The 13,927-nt window shown below is 45.1% G+C and overlaps 1 protein-coding gene and 1 non-coding gene across 3 annotated transcripts in view; one reads left to right on the plus strand and one right to left on the minus strand.

Annotated features, from left to right (window-relative positions):
* Window positions 1-13,927, minus strand: part of sema4c (sema domain, immunoglobulin domain (Ig), transmembrane domain (TM) and short cytoplasmic domain, (semaphorin) 4C) — a 107,623-nt gene that overhangs the window by 65,993 nt on the left and 27,703 nt on the right. For both annotated transcript variants that reach the window (XM_026188233.1, XM_026188234.1), the window contains exon 2: window positions 5,184-5,317. The gene's annotated coding sequence lies outside the window, so the exon portion shown is untranslated. The remainder of the gene's footprint in view (window positions 1-5,183; window positions 5,318-13,927) is intronic.
* On the plus strand, window positions 9,976-10,069 carry trnai-uau (transfer RNA isoleucine (anticodon UAU)). Its single transcript has 2 exons — window positions 9,976-10,013; window positions 10,034-10,069. It is a non-coding gene; the product is annotated as a tRNA-Ile (tRNA).

Consider the following 13,927-nt stretch of genomic DNA (forward strand, 5'->3'; position numbering starts at 1 on the left):
GAAGCGGGGTGTAGCGTGTGCGCGGCATTCAGCGGTGACGCGGGGTCGTCCGACACCGACTCCGGGGGGGAGGAGGCCCCGGAAGTGTCCCCCATGGGTGATTTCCCACTGGAGCAGTCTCGTGACGACACCCTACGCTCAGCCTTTGACCAAGTGATGGCTATTGATGGTCACGTGGTGCGCCCTGAGGCCGCGCAGACCTACCCGCGTTTCGTCTTATTAAATGACCGATTATATCGAGTGAGTCGTGACACTCAGACAGAGGAAACACACACCCAGTTGTTGGTGCCGCAGGGCCGCCGGGAAACGCTTTTCCAGGCGGCCCACTATAACCCCATGGCAGGGCATATGGGCTACGAGAAAACTCTGGAGCGAATAACGGCCCGATTTTATTGGCCGGGCATCCGAGCGGATGTGCGCCGCTGGTGCGCGTCCTGCCCGGACTGCCAACTTGTTAACCAGCCGGCCATACCGAAGGCGCCGCTGCGCCCTCTCCCCCTCATTGAGGTCCCGTTTGAGCGCATCGGCATGGACCTCATCGGGCCGTTTCACCGGAGTGCACGCGGCTACCGCTTTGTGTTAGTCCTGGTGGATTACGCAACGCGGTACCCGGAAGCAGTTCCGCTGCGCACCATCTCTGCAAAGAGTGTGGCGCAGGCACTGTTTCAGGTCATCTCCCGAGTCGGAATCCCGAAAGAGATACTGACTGACCAGGGCACGTCGTTTATGTCTCGTACACTGCGGGAACTGTACGAATTACTGGGCATTAAATCTATTCGGACCAGCGTCTACCACCCTCAGACTGACGGGCTGGTGGAGCGGCTGAATAAGACTTTAAAGTCCATGATTCGGAAGTTCATTAACGAGGATGAACGCAATTGGGATCACTGGCTAGACCCTCTGTTATTCGCAGTGCGGGAGGTGCCCCAGGCCTCCACGGGATTTTCTCCCTTTGAACTGCTGTTCGGCAGGAGGCCACGTGGGGTGCTCGACCTGATTAAAGAAAGCTGGGAGGACGGTCCGAGCCCCGCCAAAAATGAGATTCAGTACGTGTTGGACCTGAGAGCAAAACTCCACACTTTGGGGAGGTTGTCACGGGAGAATTTGCTCCAGGCTCAGCAGCGTCAGCAACGCCTGTATGACAGAGGGGCTAGGCTCAGGCAATTCTCACCGGGAGATAAAGTGCTTGTGTTACTCCCTACTTCCAGCTCGAAGTTGCTCGCCAAGTGGCAAGGACCCTTTGTGGTCACACGGCGAGTCGGGGACGTGGACTATGAGGTCGCTCGGTCGGACAGGGGAGGAGCCACGCAGATTTATCACCTCAATCTCCTCAAACTGTGGCGAGAGGTTGAAACCGCTTCTCTGGTGAGCTTGGTGAAGGAGAGAGATGAGTTGGGGCCGGAGGTGCCAAATTCTATCATTCCCGCCTCCCTCCCTTGTGATGACCATCTCACACAGGCCCAGAGAGCGGATGTTGTCGCGTTGCAACAGCGTTTTGCGGACGTGTTCTCCCCCCTGCCCGGCCGGACGTCCCTCATCGAGCACCATTTCGTGACGCAGCCTGGCGTGACGGTGCGTTCACGGCCCTACAGGCTCCCGGAGCACAAGCGAAAAATCGTGCAGAGGGAATTGGCGGAAATGCTGAGGATGGGAGTAATAGAAGAGTCGCACAGCGCCTGGTGTAGCCCCATCGTTCTGGTGGCGAAGAAGGATGGGTCTATACGGTTCTGTGTCGACTATCGCAGGGTGAACGAAGTGTCACGCTTTGATGCCTACCCCATGCCTCGGGTCGACGAGCTCCTGGACCGGTTAGGCACAGCCCGCTTTTTCACGACACTGGACTTAACCAAGGGCTATTGGCAGATTCCCTTGTCTGCCGAGGCCAGGGAGAAAACGGCCTTCTCCACTCCGTACGGTTTGTACCAGTTCGTGACACTTCCGTTCGGCCTGTTCGGGGCCCCGGCCACTTTCCAGCGTCTCATGGACCGGGTACTGCGTCCGCACGCAGCGTATGCTGCCGCCTACCTGGATGACGTGATCATCCACAGCGACACCTGGGCGGAGCATGTGCTGCGGGTGGCCGCGGTCCTGGAGTCCCTGAGGGGGGCGGGGCTCACGGCCAATCCGAAGAAGTGCGCGGTTGGACGGAGGGAGGTGCAGTATCTGGGGTACCACCTGGGGGGCGGGCAGGTGCGTCCACAGGTGGAGAAGACGGCGGCTATCGCATCCTGCCCGCGCCCCAGGACGAAAAAGGAGGTGAGACGGTTCTTGGGGTTGGCGGGTTACTATCGTCGCTTTGGTGCCGGGGTTTGCGAAGCTAACCAGCCCCCTGACCGATCTCACTCGAAAGGTGCCCCGGGCATCCTGGTCCAGTGGCGGGGCCGTGCAGGCGGCGTTTGTGCAGGTGAAAAAGGCTCTCTGTGGGGAGCCGCTGCTTCACACTCCTAACTTTTCCCTCCCTTTTGTTCTGCAGACTGACGCCTCGGACAGAGGGCTGGGAGTCAGCTGTCAAAATACAAATATATCAATAAACGTGGAAGTTGGCTATACCTGCCTGTGTGTGCGTGTGTCTGTGCTGGGTGTACTCTACAGAGTACGACATGACTCTTGCCGTACTGATGGAATTCGTAGGGAGGAAATGTCATTACAGCAAATTTATCGGTGTAACAGTTTAACACAGAAAAGTGCTGAGTCTGCGTTAATTGCAAATAGCATGAGCAGCAAATTAAAGAGGAGGTAGCCGAACGTAGGCCTGTTTTTCGGTAAAGGCCGGCTTTGTTGTATTAAAAAAAATCAGTTCAGTGTTCATTGAATTTATTGTGGTGTCCTACACGTGGCTCAGGGAGCAGGTTTGTGTTGTGGGTGTTTGCATTTAAGCACAACACATTTATCTGTGCATACCCGACACCTGTCAGGCTGGCATGATGTGCATAACCTCTGCCTGCACGTTGCATGCATTTTTCTCCTCTTCCTCCTTCTATCGCTCTTTCAATCTCTCTTCTCCCCACCTCTGCTACCCCCCTACTCCCCCCAGCTCACTCGGCCTGTGATGGCACGCTGTCAGAGAAAAAGCTATTTATGATCGGCAACCAATATCCTCACAGAGATAAACACACACTGTGAGAGTGATAGGTAGAAAGAGAGGGAGCACCAGAATTATTAGAGAGAACAAGGGATAAGCGAGACGCGACAGTGCAGGAAAGAAACCTGCAGAAGACAAAAAAAAAGAAAAGAGGAACGTTGCCCTGGGCTGATTACTCACAGCTCTGTGTTTATGAGTACACATTACCTGGTTGATATCAAGGTATACAAGTGCATATGTGCATGTTTAAACAAGTTCCCTCTTTGGCTAGTGCGTGTCTAAATTCTGGGAAGAGCAAGTTGGGATACAAATTACTTTTTTTATCGGAGGCAATTTACTCGAGTCTGCTGTGCCTCTCACTCGCTCGATCAAGCTGACAACTGATTGTAAATGAGAGAGCCCTTCATCTTACACACATCAGACAAGAGGTGGCCACCCACTGAAACACAAACACACGCACATAGTGACATCCAGTGTTCTATGACAAGGGCACGGGTTTTGCTTTCAGAAGTAAACAGAGCACAGTGAGGTGGTTACAGAAATAACCCTGGGTTCTATGAATGGAAGAGCAGCCATCTAATGTTCATACCCTGATTACACTGATGATACTCAACTGCAGCACCATAATATGCAAACGAGCCAAAGAGAACTGCTTAGTTATTTAACATGCTTTACAGCTACAATTAGGAAATATTTTTGCTAGGCTACCAACTGCTACTGTTTTTGTCTTGTATGCTAAGATAAGCTGTAAACGACCACGGCAGACCCAGTGGCATTTTGATGCTTTTATTAATCCCTACACGGTTGCTGTACATTCGCACTCAGAGCTGCAGCTCTCCCGCTTCCAGCTCAACATAACACCAACAACCCAACCACAGGACCCAGTACAATATTTAATTCGGCGGGGCGTGATTGCGGATGCCGTGCAGGTGCGTCCGCCTCCTCTGCACGGCACCGCAGGCCACGCCCCGCCACATAAGCTAATATATTTCTTTATTAATCTATCACTTTATTCTGAACTAAGAGCCAAAAGAGTGGCCTTATTGTGGTCATCTGAGTCCAATTACTTCAATTGTCCTGTTCCCAGTATATTTACGTTATTGCTTGCTTACTTTTCCCTAAAGATGTTCCCAGTAGAGCACACAGCTAAATCTTTTGGCCCATGCCGTCTAACACCCCCAACAAAACTTCCACTAATCAGATGATCATGGCAGCCCGTTTGTAGCCTGAGAAGTGATACCGAAGCGATCGTATTAGTATGCGATTGTACCTCTACGATTGTTGTGAGCGCTTTAAAACAACTTTACATTTTAAAAATTGAAACCCAACAAAGATCTGTGAAGTTTCATCAACTTCTCTCATCTGATTTTAAAATGCTGGAACACTCAGATTTCAGAGCAAATCAAACTAAAATTACTAAGGCAGAAATTCCAACCTTGTGCTTTGTTGCATTCAGCCTCAGAAGACGGAAATAACGATAAAAGCTATCTTCAGTAAACTTAACCTTTAAAATCTGTGCACAGCTTGTCAGATTCAATCATCCATTTCTCTTTTCTCCTTCTCTTTCTTTTCTCCCTTTGTTTTCCACTTTTCGACTTTCAGATAAATATGGCCGTCTTTCCTTCCACTTGCACATACACAGTCAGGACAAGCTGCAAACGCTACGCGCACACGTACACAGATACACTTTGTTACAGACGTGACCTTCAGTGTCTTTCTTAACAAAATGCTTTGAAATCTGAAATCCAATATCCTGCCTAAATTCACCTTTTTCTTTCTGTTTTGGTCACCTTTCTTTTTCTCCTCTGTCATACATTTTCTCCATTTTCTTTGTCTCGCTGCAGAATAATTTCTTTCTGGGAGTTCCTGAAAATGGTTGTAATTTCCACGTCCTGTTTTGACAACTGCTACCCTCCCCCCCGCATGGTTTTGCTTTTTCTGCTTATATTCACTTTCTTATTTCTTTTGATTCCTCGCTCATTTTACATGCCCCCCATTCCTCCTCCTGTTCTATTCTCTGATTCATGCTGTCAGTGAGAGATAGAAAAAGATGCCACTGTGTTTTTCTTCTCCACCCTTTGTTCTGTTTTTACTTTCTTACTTGTTTTTCTTCTCCTCCCTCGCGCGTCCGTGTGCTCTCGTCGTAATCTCTCCTTCAGATGTTTTTTTGCTCTGTCTTGTCTTCGTTGTGAATGTTGACTAGAGACAGACGTCGCACATGAAGGTCACATTGGGCTAAAGGAGAAGAAGAGGAGAGATGTAATGAGTGGCAGTGCTGGATGTTGGGGGTGGATATGTGAGACTGACAGGTCAGCTTTAATCATTTTAATGTCTCTGTCAGACAAGACCTGCTACTGCACATAATTAGAGGTCTCCACACACACACACACACACACACACACACACACACACACACACACACATTCAAAACTGTAAATATACTTCCTACCTGCACATCCACGTACATGAAACATGAAAATCCTGATCAAACAAATATGTGCCACTTGGTGGTTTTTGTGTGTGAAATTTGTGGTTTTGGAAACTGAAGTTTAGGCCTAGTTAGTTACCTACTCTTGAAGACAAGCTAACACAAGCGGAAACATGCTAGTAAACCACAACAGAGAGCCAGCATGACAATGTAGTACATTTTACACACTATCCTTCGTAACCGTAACTTACTCTGTAACTTCCTGTAAGGGTTTTGTTTTAATCACCAGATTTAGGCTTCAAATATAGGATTTTTAAGACTGATAGTGACAATAATGTGATAACATTAATATTCAAAATATTCAATCTTAGTATATAATATCCAATATTTCTTTTTCTTTCAGACATACACAACACTAACAGATTTTTCTGACATGTGTATAGTTACTTATTTATTCATTGTTGTGTGACATATGTTGCCACCAGGGAAGTTGCAGACTGCCCCCTGGTGGACAAATTAGGCAACGTTGAAACTCACAACATAGTTGAAGGGTGTTTCTTTGATCTCTTCTGTACTTTTTAAATGTTTAATTATTTGGCACTTACAAGTGATGATACTGACAGGTCAGCAAGTAACTAAAATGAGCCAATAATATCAGTCCACTGGTAAAATGGTTGGGCTCCACTGGCCACATCCTAAACAGGTAAATTTTCCAAAACAAATAAAGTCTCTTGCAGTTTTCTATTAAAAGATTTTACAAATGAATGTTCCAAACAAGCAAATATGCTACAAAAAGAGGCAAATGCTAAGCATCTCTAACTTTACCTTTACTTTAAGCAGTCATTATCACAAACATACAGGTTTCACATACACAAATAGAAAATGCTGAAAGAGATATAGAGTAATAAATGACTTAACAGAAGCTGAGCCCAGACGTGAGCTCACAACAGCGAGCTTTGCAAGAAACAGAATAAATTTGAGCAGTCTGCTTTACACTGTACCACTGAATGTTCCTTCATATGAACAGTATGAAGTGAGTATGAAGATTAGGCTTGGAGCTAAGTTCCATGCACAGAGATAATTGCTTGACTCAATTTTATTGCAAGGCTTTTCTGGTTTTGATCACAAGATCTTAGACATGAAAAATAAAGCCACACACACACACACACACACACGCCCCTGATCCCTCGAGGCTCACATTCACAGGTTCCCGTAGTTCATAGTGCAGATCACATAACTGACTACAGCGCCTTCGCCAGTGCGTGCCGGGATTTGTGTGTGTGTGTGTGAGCAGAAGCTGAGATTCATGTCAACATCAATGGCTCACTAATCACAATGAGGGCGCCAAGGGCCAAGCAGATGCTGTCAGTAGCGTATGGGCCGGCTAGTGTTACAAAGAGGGAGCACACAAAGCCAAGGCCCAAACCTCTGACACCATCATACTTCATTCCCTACTGTCAATAAACTAGAAACTGAAAACTCTGCTACACTCGATGAACACTGTGCTCCACTGTATCGACTGGAAAAGTTGTGATGTTCATCAAACTTTATTGAACCAAACACACACACACACATACAAAAATTAAACTGCACAGAACCTTGGCATAACTCCCCCAAAAGGGAAAAAGTCAATCTTCGAGAAACTTCTCAAATTTAAACTTTTTGGCAAATTTATGGTAATATTGTGACAACCTTGAGACTGTGAATGCTCTTATGTAAAAGCAGAACTCTAAAACCTTTCATGACCAAAAAAATCAACCGTGTTGTAATCTTCGTTCAAAGACACTTTTAAAGCTACCCAGTTGATTATTATACGTATAATAAGTAGGAGAATCTTCTTAAACCATAAAGATGAATGGAATCCTTCATGTTTTTTTGTTGGCCAGTGAAGATATGAAACCTGCTACTGACATGACTTTGTTAAGGAGGAGAACACCCAAAGACAAGATGAAACTCTTCTGATGGTTTCAAGGAAGTAAAGAAGCAAGTTAGGGATAAGTCCAAAACTCTGTTTGATGGCAGGTCCTTTAAAATCAAGTTAGGTTGATTGAATGTGCTGGAAAGCAAATTTAGACTTAATCGGAAACCTCACGCCACTGAGTAATCCGCCATATGAGCATTTCTGTGCGTATATGTGTGTCGACTGCTTCTGGTAGAGCATTTAACCCTCTGGTGAGCGCCTCCACCTGGGACTGAACCAGTCTGTTGAAACCGTAACAGCAGCAGAATCACTTTAGCTGTTATTGGGGGGAGAAAAAAATCTCCAAAATGAAATATAGCATTGCTACTAAGGTCACTGGCTCTGTTACCTACAGAGCAGGATGAATTCAAACCCATGCACATGTGATTATGTGACAGCACAGCAGCACGCTGTCCATCTCTGGTGTATTTTTCCTAAATAAGTAAGTCATCCAGACCTCAGCTTTCCACTGGCTTCATCCAGGAGAAAGCAGCAGCCAAATCCCTGCAAGTCCACACAGACATAAATGTGCAAAAACATCTACACATTAACTAAAGCACACTCACACACACATATGCACACGTGAGGCCAAAAACTAGGAGGAAGAGGAGTGGAGGAGGAGGTCTGGCTAAATAGCAGGATTTCAAGAACATCTGCACACGCATACACATGGACACACACCTCAAGCCGCTGGCTGCCTGTGTATTTGACAGGCAGCACAGTGAGTGGCTGTGTGGAAGCCAGCCAGCTGCTTGTGAATCAGCAATGACTAACAGTTTACACCTGCACTTTCTGAGCTAATCGCCTGCATGCTTATTGTAAATATACATACACTATGTACTTGTGCGCATGTGGGTGGATGTATCGCGTCTGTGTGTGCCAGCACCTGTATCTGTGTTCACGTGTTTGCCTGCATGCCACCACAATGAGTTTTCCCCATCAAGCTCAACTGTGACAGCCTGGGCCTCTAATTGCTTAGCTGCAAATTTGACATTGTCTAAGCTGGCAGCACCCTGATGAGTTGAATAAAAGTGGAGCGACATCGTACCCGTCACTTCCCCCGATCGGCCTCGACAAGAGCACAACTCCGTGCTCCGTTTGATCGCCGCACAAGACAACGCAATGGGATGCTAATCACATGCAAAGGCCAGAGCTTTGAGCGTGTGCCAACGTCTGCCTTGTAAGAGCGCGCGTTCACGTTGGTGTGCCAGTAATGGCAGCTCTAATCAGTGGCAGGATTGGAAGAGGCATGTGGCAATAAAGCCCAACAAAATGCCTGCCATTCCCTATTAGATGCAAGCACTCTCCGAAAACCTGGCAGACGAAGGGCGTACACACAAACGCGTGCACGCACATACGTATCGGTGTTGGTGGACATCTGGCCAAGGTCAGAGCTAGATCTGAGCTGTGAACGCCTACTGCCAACCCCCACTATCAGAAAAAAATATCCTTCGGGGGAAAAAAAGAGCTGCAAAGCTTCACACCACAAGCTTTGTCCTCCAGAATGATTTACACATAAACTCTGACCTCTCTAAGTGCAGCCCATTACTTGCAGGTTGTGATTTACAAGCTAAAATTAAAGATGGACGCAATTCGCCGAAGCCATTATCAGCGTCACTACACGGCGGTCAATTCATACAGAGATCTCTCGTGAGAGTCATTCCTCCATACTCAACTGAAGCATTGATTATTCAGAGTACCATAGAAATGACTGATACAGCAGACACTGCATTTATCTTCCCCGTGCTTCGTCCTTTATGTGAAATATTGCGTCTGCTCTGTCTTACTATTCCCGTTACAAGGTTTAACAGACACGTGGCTTTAAAGAGTAATAATGGCATCTTTGCATAGGTGGCTAATGTAGCATTTTGAAATTGATATCAGTCTTGTAAGATGTATCTTATGGCTATAGAGATCGGTTATAAGCAATTATTAGAAACATTTTGTGGGTTCATAAAGTGTGAAAAATCCCTTTAGCTGGATCACGATGCCACTTACCTTTAGGTAAAGGTCATCAGAGACGAATACTTAATGGATTCCTAATGCTTTCAAAATACCAGGTAATCATAGTGTCTCAATGAAGCGACGACCTGGAGGGCTAAAAAATTAAGCCTATGTGGAGCTGCAGTTCCACTTAAGGCTGGTGGCGAAAACGAGTCAGTCCCCACAGATTCCCTTATTAAAATGCTCGATTTTACAGCAACAAAAGGCACATTTAAAGCCTTGTCTCCATGGTCACAACAACTCTTCGGTGAGTAATTTTAGTATATAATAACTCGCCCATTTGGATTTTGCTGAGGTTTAAAAATTAGGGTCATGGTCGCTTTGACTGATAGGACTACCAAGGCCTCACTTCCTGTACTTTGACTTACTGATCTGGACTTTTTGACTGTATTTGACTGTGTTGCTGGTGCCTTTTGGGGGAATTGCTTTGTGGTACAGCGGATATCCAAGATGTTGAAATATATTTCTGCTCTTAGCACTGATTAGTGGGTATTTACGTAAGCTCCAGTGGCGCAATCGGTCAGCGCGTGGTACTTATAAGACAGTAACCTGCAGAGAGATGCTGAGGTTGTGAGTTCGAGCCTCACCTGGAGCACAGGCTTATTTTAGGGGCAGGAATAGCTCAGTAGGTCGAATGGTGGCCCCATGATCGGAGGGTTGGGGGTTTGAATCCACTGAACAGCTAACCTGAGGTACCCCTCAGCAAGATACCGTCCCTACACACTGCTGCCCACTGCTTCACACCGTTTCTGTAAGTTGGCTACCATGTAATTCAATTATAGTTCATTTATATAGCTGCAAATGACAATGACAGTGCCAAATATTTTAAGGTACAGACCAAGAAAACAATGAAATGACCTCCTGTGAGCAAGCATGTGGTGACAGTGGGAAGGAAAAACTCCCTTTTAACATGAAGGAACTTCTGGCAGAATCAAGCTCAGGATGCAGGGTGAGAAGCGTTCAGCATTCCACACATACTGGTTAAAAACATGCAACAGATCGCTAAGCACTAGAAAGCAACAATAATTGAAATTTAAAGCATCTCATTTCTCTACAGTCTCAGAGATAAGAAATGGAAAACGACCGTGCCCATTGTTGTGGAAACCAAACCATATTTCTGCTATTTATATTTCATGACTGCTCTAACTTTTCAGAAAAAATAAAGCTCTGCCAGCTCTGAACTTTGTAACTGCAGCCCACAGCGCAGATGCTATCAAAGGCTTTCGCTCTGCAGTCGACCAGAACGCATCAGCCCGGTGCCCAAACGAGCGGCTCCACCTCCTGTTGTCTCTGCATTGTGACACCCCCTCCCCACATTTGTTGGTGTTGACAGATAAAGTGATGGTAATTGTGATTTTCTTTTTCCAGTGAAGTGGGACCCTTCCACTATCATCCTCTCATTTCCTGTGTGAAGAGCGGCATCTGCGTCGGTGCTTTTGGCAACTGATATCGGTTTGAACCGAGGAGCTGTGATTGTTATTCTCACTGTGCCAGAACCCACAAGAGCCACAGTGGACACAAAATACTGAGCAGCACCTGGTGTGCGAGCAAAACCGAAGAAGAGACACACTGAGAGAGAAAAATGCCCCCATTTGTCGATGTATTCCACAACGCAGCGCTTCGTATTCCCACACAAATAAAAGGGATGAACTCATCCTTTTAGGCAAAGGATTTCATTCACTGGAATTAGTATAACTGTATTTCTGGGAAAGCCCTTTAAAATGACTGGGGTGAGTGTGTTGGGTGAGAGGTTTCTGAGTGCGAGCATGCATGTGTGTGTGTGTATGAGACATCTGTTTACATAAGTGGGAGGATGTGATGGTAAAGCCCTGGCTTGGGCCCTGGCCTTTTCACAACAGGGCCCAGAGCAGAGAGGAGATTCATCCCAATATTTGTCTCACTAAGGAGTAAAGCCAAACAAATCCGTCCTGCTAAGGCGCCCTCTGATAAAACTTGCAACGTTCCATGCACAGCTTTTCCCTGGACCACTCTGACTCCAAGATCTCTTCTTTCCTCACTGAGCACAGTTTATGGGTGTCAAGTCGCAAGTCAACTTTTCCATCTCATTAAATGCTCTATCTGAATGGAAATGCTAAAAAAAAGAGCCATAATAGAAAAAACAGCAAGTAAAAAGGTTATCTTGATGCCAAGACCAATCTTTCCTAAATACTGCCTCTTAAAAGTCACGTTTTTTTTTAAATATCCCTAACTTGTCTTAAATGCTATGCTGCATTAATTCATATTTTAGAGAGTTATAACGTTTTAGCATCAATCAGCCATTTGCTTTGGTTTGACAGCCTGTAATGTCACTGTTTTGATTCATTCATACATTAGTAAGATTTTAGGAAAAAATGAAAGAGCTTTAATAAATCCAAATGTGCCCTTTCAGCACAGCAGGTATCTAGACACTTAGCAACTAATGGGGGGACATTGTGGAGCATTTAGCAGCTAAAAACCACGGTGGAAGCTTCTTTTCATCAGTCCAATGTTGTTCCTACATGTTTTCTGAAGGTTTGGAAACGACTACATTATATAATGATAAGAAATCATGGCAGTCACTCAGTGACAGTAACTAGTCAGGTGTTTTGAATAGTTACAGTACCATGAGTACCTTAATACTTTCATTTAAGTACTACTCAGTATGTGTCACGGTTAGCGGGAGCTGACTGTGCGAGAGTTTGAAACGGAGAAACCAAGTGTGGACACAGAAGGAGATGAAATTGGGGTTAAACAAAAAGCGAGCCGTTTATTCTGGCTGATAGGGGCGAGAGCTAACTGTGGGAACTACGAAAAACTATGAATCAGCTATGACAACCGTGATAACTATGATGATTATGATGACTAAGATGACTATGACTACTGTGACATGACATGACGTGACGTGGAGGGAGGTAACACAGACGACCTGACGAAGACTGCAAGAAAGCACACAAACTAAATACACACAGAGGAGATTAGGGAAAGTGGGAACACATGGGGAAACAGCTGACACAATTGAACATCATGCCACGACAGGGAAAAGTAATACTAAGCACAAGGAACACGGAAACAAGCATTTCAAAATAAAACGGGAAATATGGAGAGGCGCAGACCTGACAATACCGGCTTGACAACATGAAACATATGACAGACTAACATGTGGACACGGTGAACTCACGAGGAGCGCGAACACTGTAGAACATATAGAGGGAAAAGGGAATTTGGAGATGAAACATGGAGCACAAAGAGATACTTCTAAATTAGAAGTTATAGTAGAAACGAAACTAGAATGAAACTCAACTGAATCCTAACTAATAATACCAACCCAAAAACGTAACATATAAACATGACAAGACGCAGACATGACACGAACTTGATAACCGACCCACACAGACATGAAACATGACAGGTAGGAGCTAACAATGACTTCGTCGTTTTATATGTACTACAATTTAAGGTAGTTGAAAATCTTATTATGATAGTTGTAGCTTATGTAACATAGTGCGAACATTGTCACACATAGAGCGATTTTTACCATCTGTAAGTTAATAAACACGACAATTCCACATGTTACATGCCTGTATGTAACTTAACAAGTGAAGCCTGTGAGTCCATTGTTTACCTCAGCATGCCCGGTGTAAAGCATCCAAACTGAGGTGACTTTTAGAGGCTATCCTGAACTTTCTGGCACCAAACTCTGCTGTTTTTCCTGCTGCCTCTGTTAGCCTTTGTTAGTGGTTGTTAGCCCCAATTAGTTACTGTTAACCTCTGTAAACTGCTGTTAGCCTCAGTTAGGTGCTATTTATGCTGCTTTCACTGAAACTTTCTTTAAAATGTCATTGTTTGACATTGTCAAACTTGGGCAATTAGTAAATAAAATCTCATATAATGTAAGAATGTCATCAAACTGTTTAGCGCAAGGAAGCTGGGATTTTAAGAGCACTCGAGTCTAACGTTAGCTGTCATGAAGCGAGCTTCTAACCAGCTGTTGTTGTTATAGCTGTGCAGAAACGTGATCATTTGCTGACAGTATATATGGTGATATATAGTTTAAAAGATATTCACGACCTTTAAATCAAAACTAACTTTCAGTTTTAGACATATTTTAGTGTTTAGAGTAATCAGATTCCCCCTTTTGTGTTGCAGCTCTCAGGAATGTGGAGGAGAGTTATCAGTTCAGTGATGGCCTCCACTGTATGGAGCTTTTTGCTGGCTTGGTTTTGTTCCACTTGCCTCCTTAGTGAGAGAGGGGGGTCACTGAGTAGCCTGATTCACTGGATCACTGTGTAATAAAACGGTTTTTTTTTTGAATGAGCCCAATTTACCAAGATTAATGCAAAGTAGTTTGGATAATTAATGAATAAATAAAAATAGGGGTTAGAAGGAGAAAACAGAAAAAATAAAGAGACTCTTTTTTTCTTGTTCTCGCTTTGATCCCATCATTTCCCTTTGTAGTCCTCTGCAATCATTAGAT

The sequence above is a fragment of the Astatotilapia calliptera genome, chromosome 12 (genome assembly GCF_900246225.1).
Source record: "Astatotilapia calliptera chromosome 12, fAstCal1.2, whole genome shotgun sequence".
Taxonomy (NCBI): Eukaryota; Metazoa; Chordata; class Actinopteri; order Cichliformes; family Cichlidae; genus Astatotilapia; species Astatotilapia calliptera.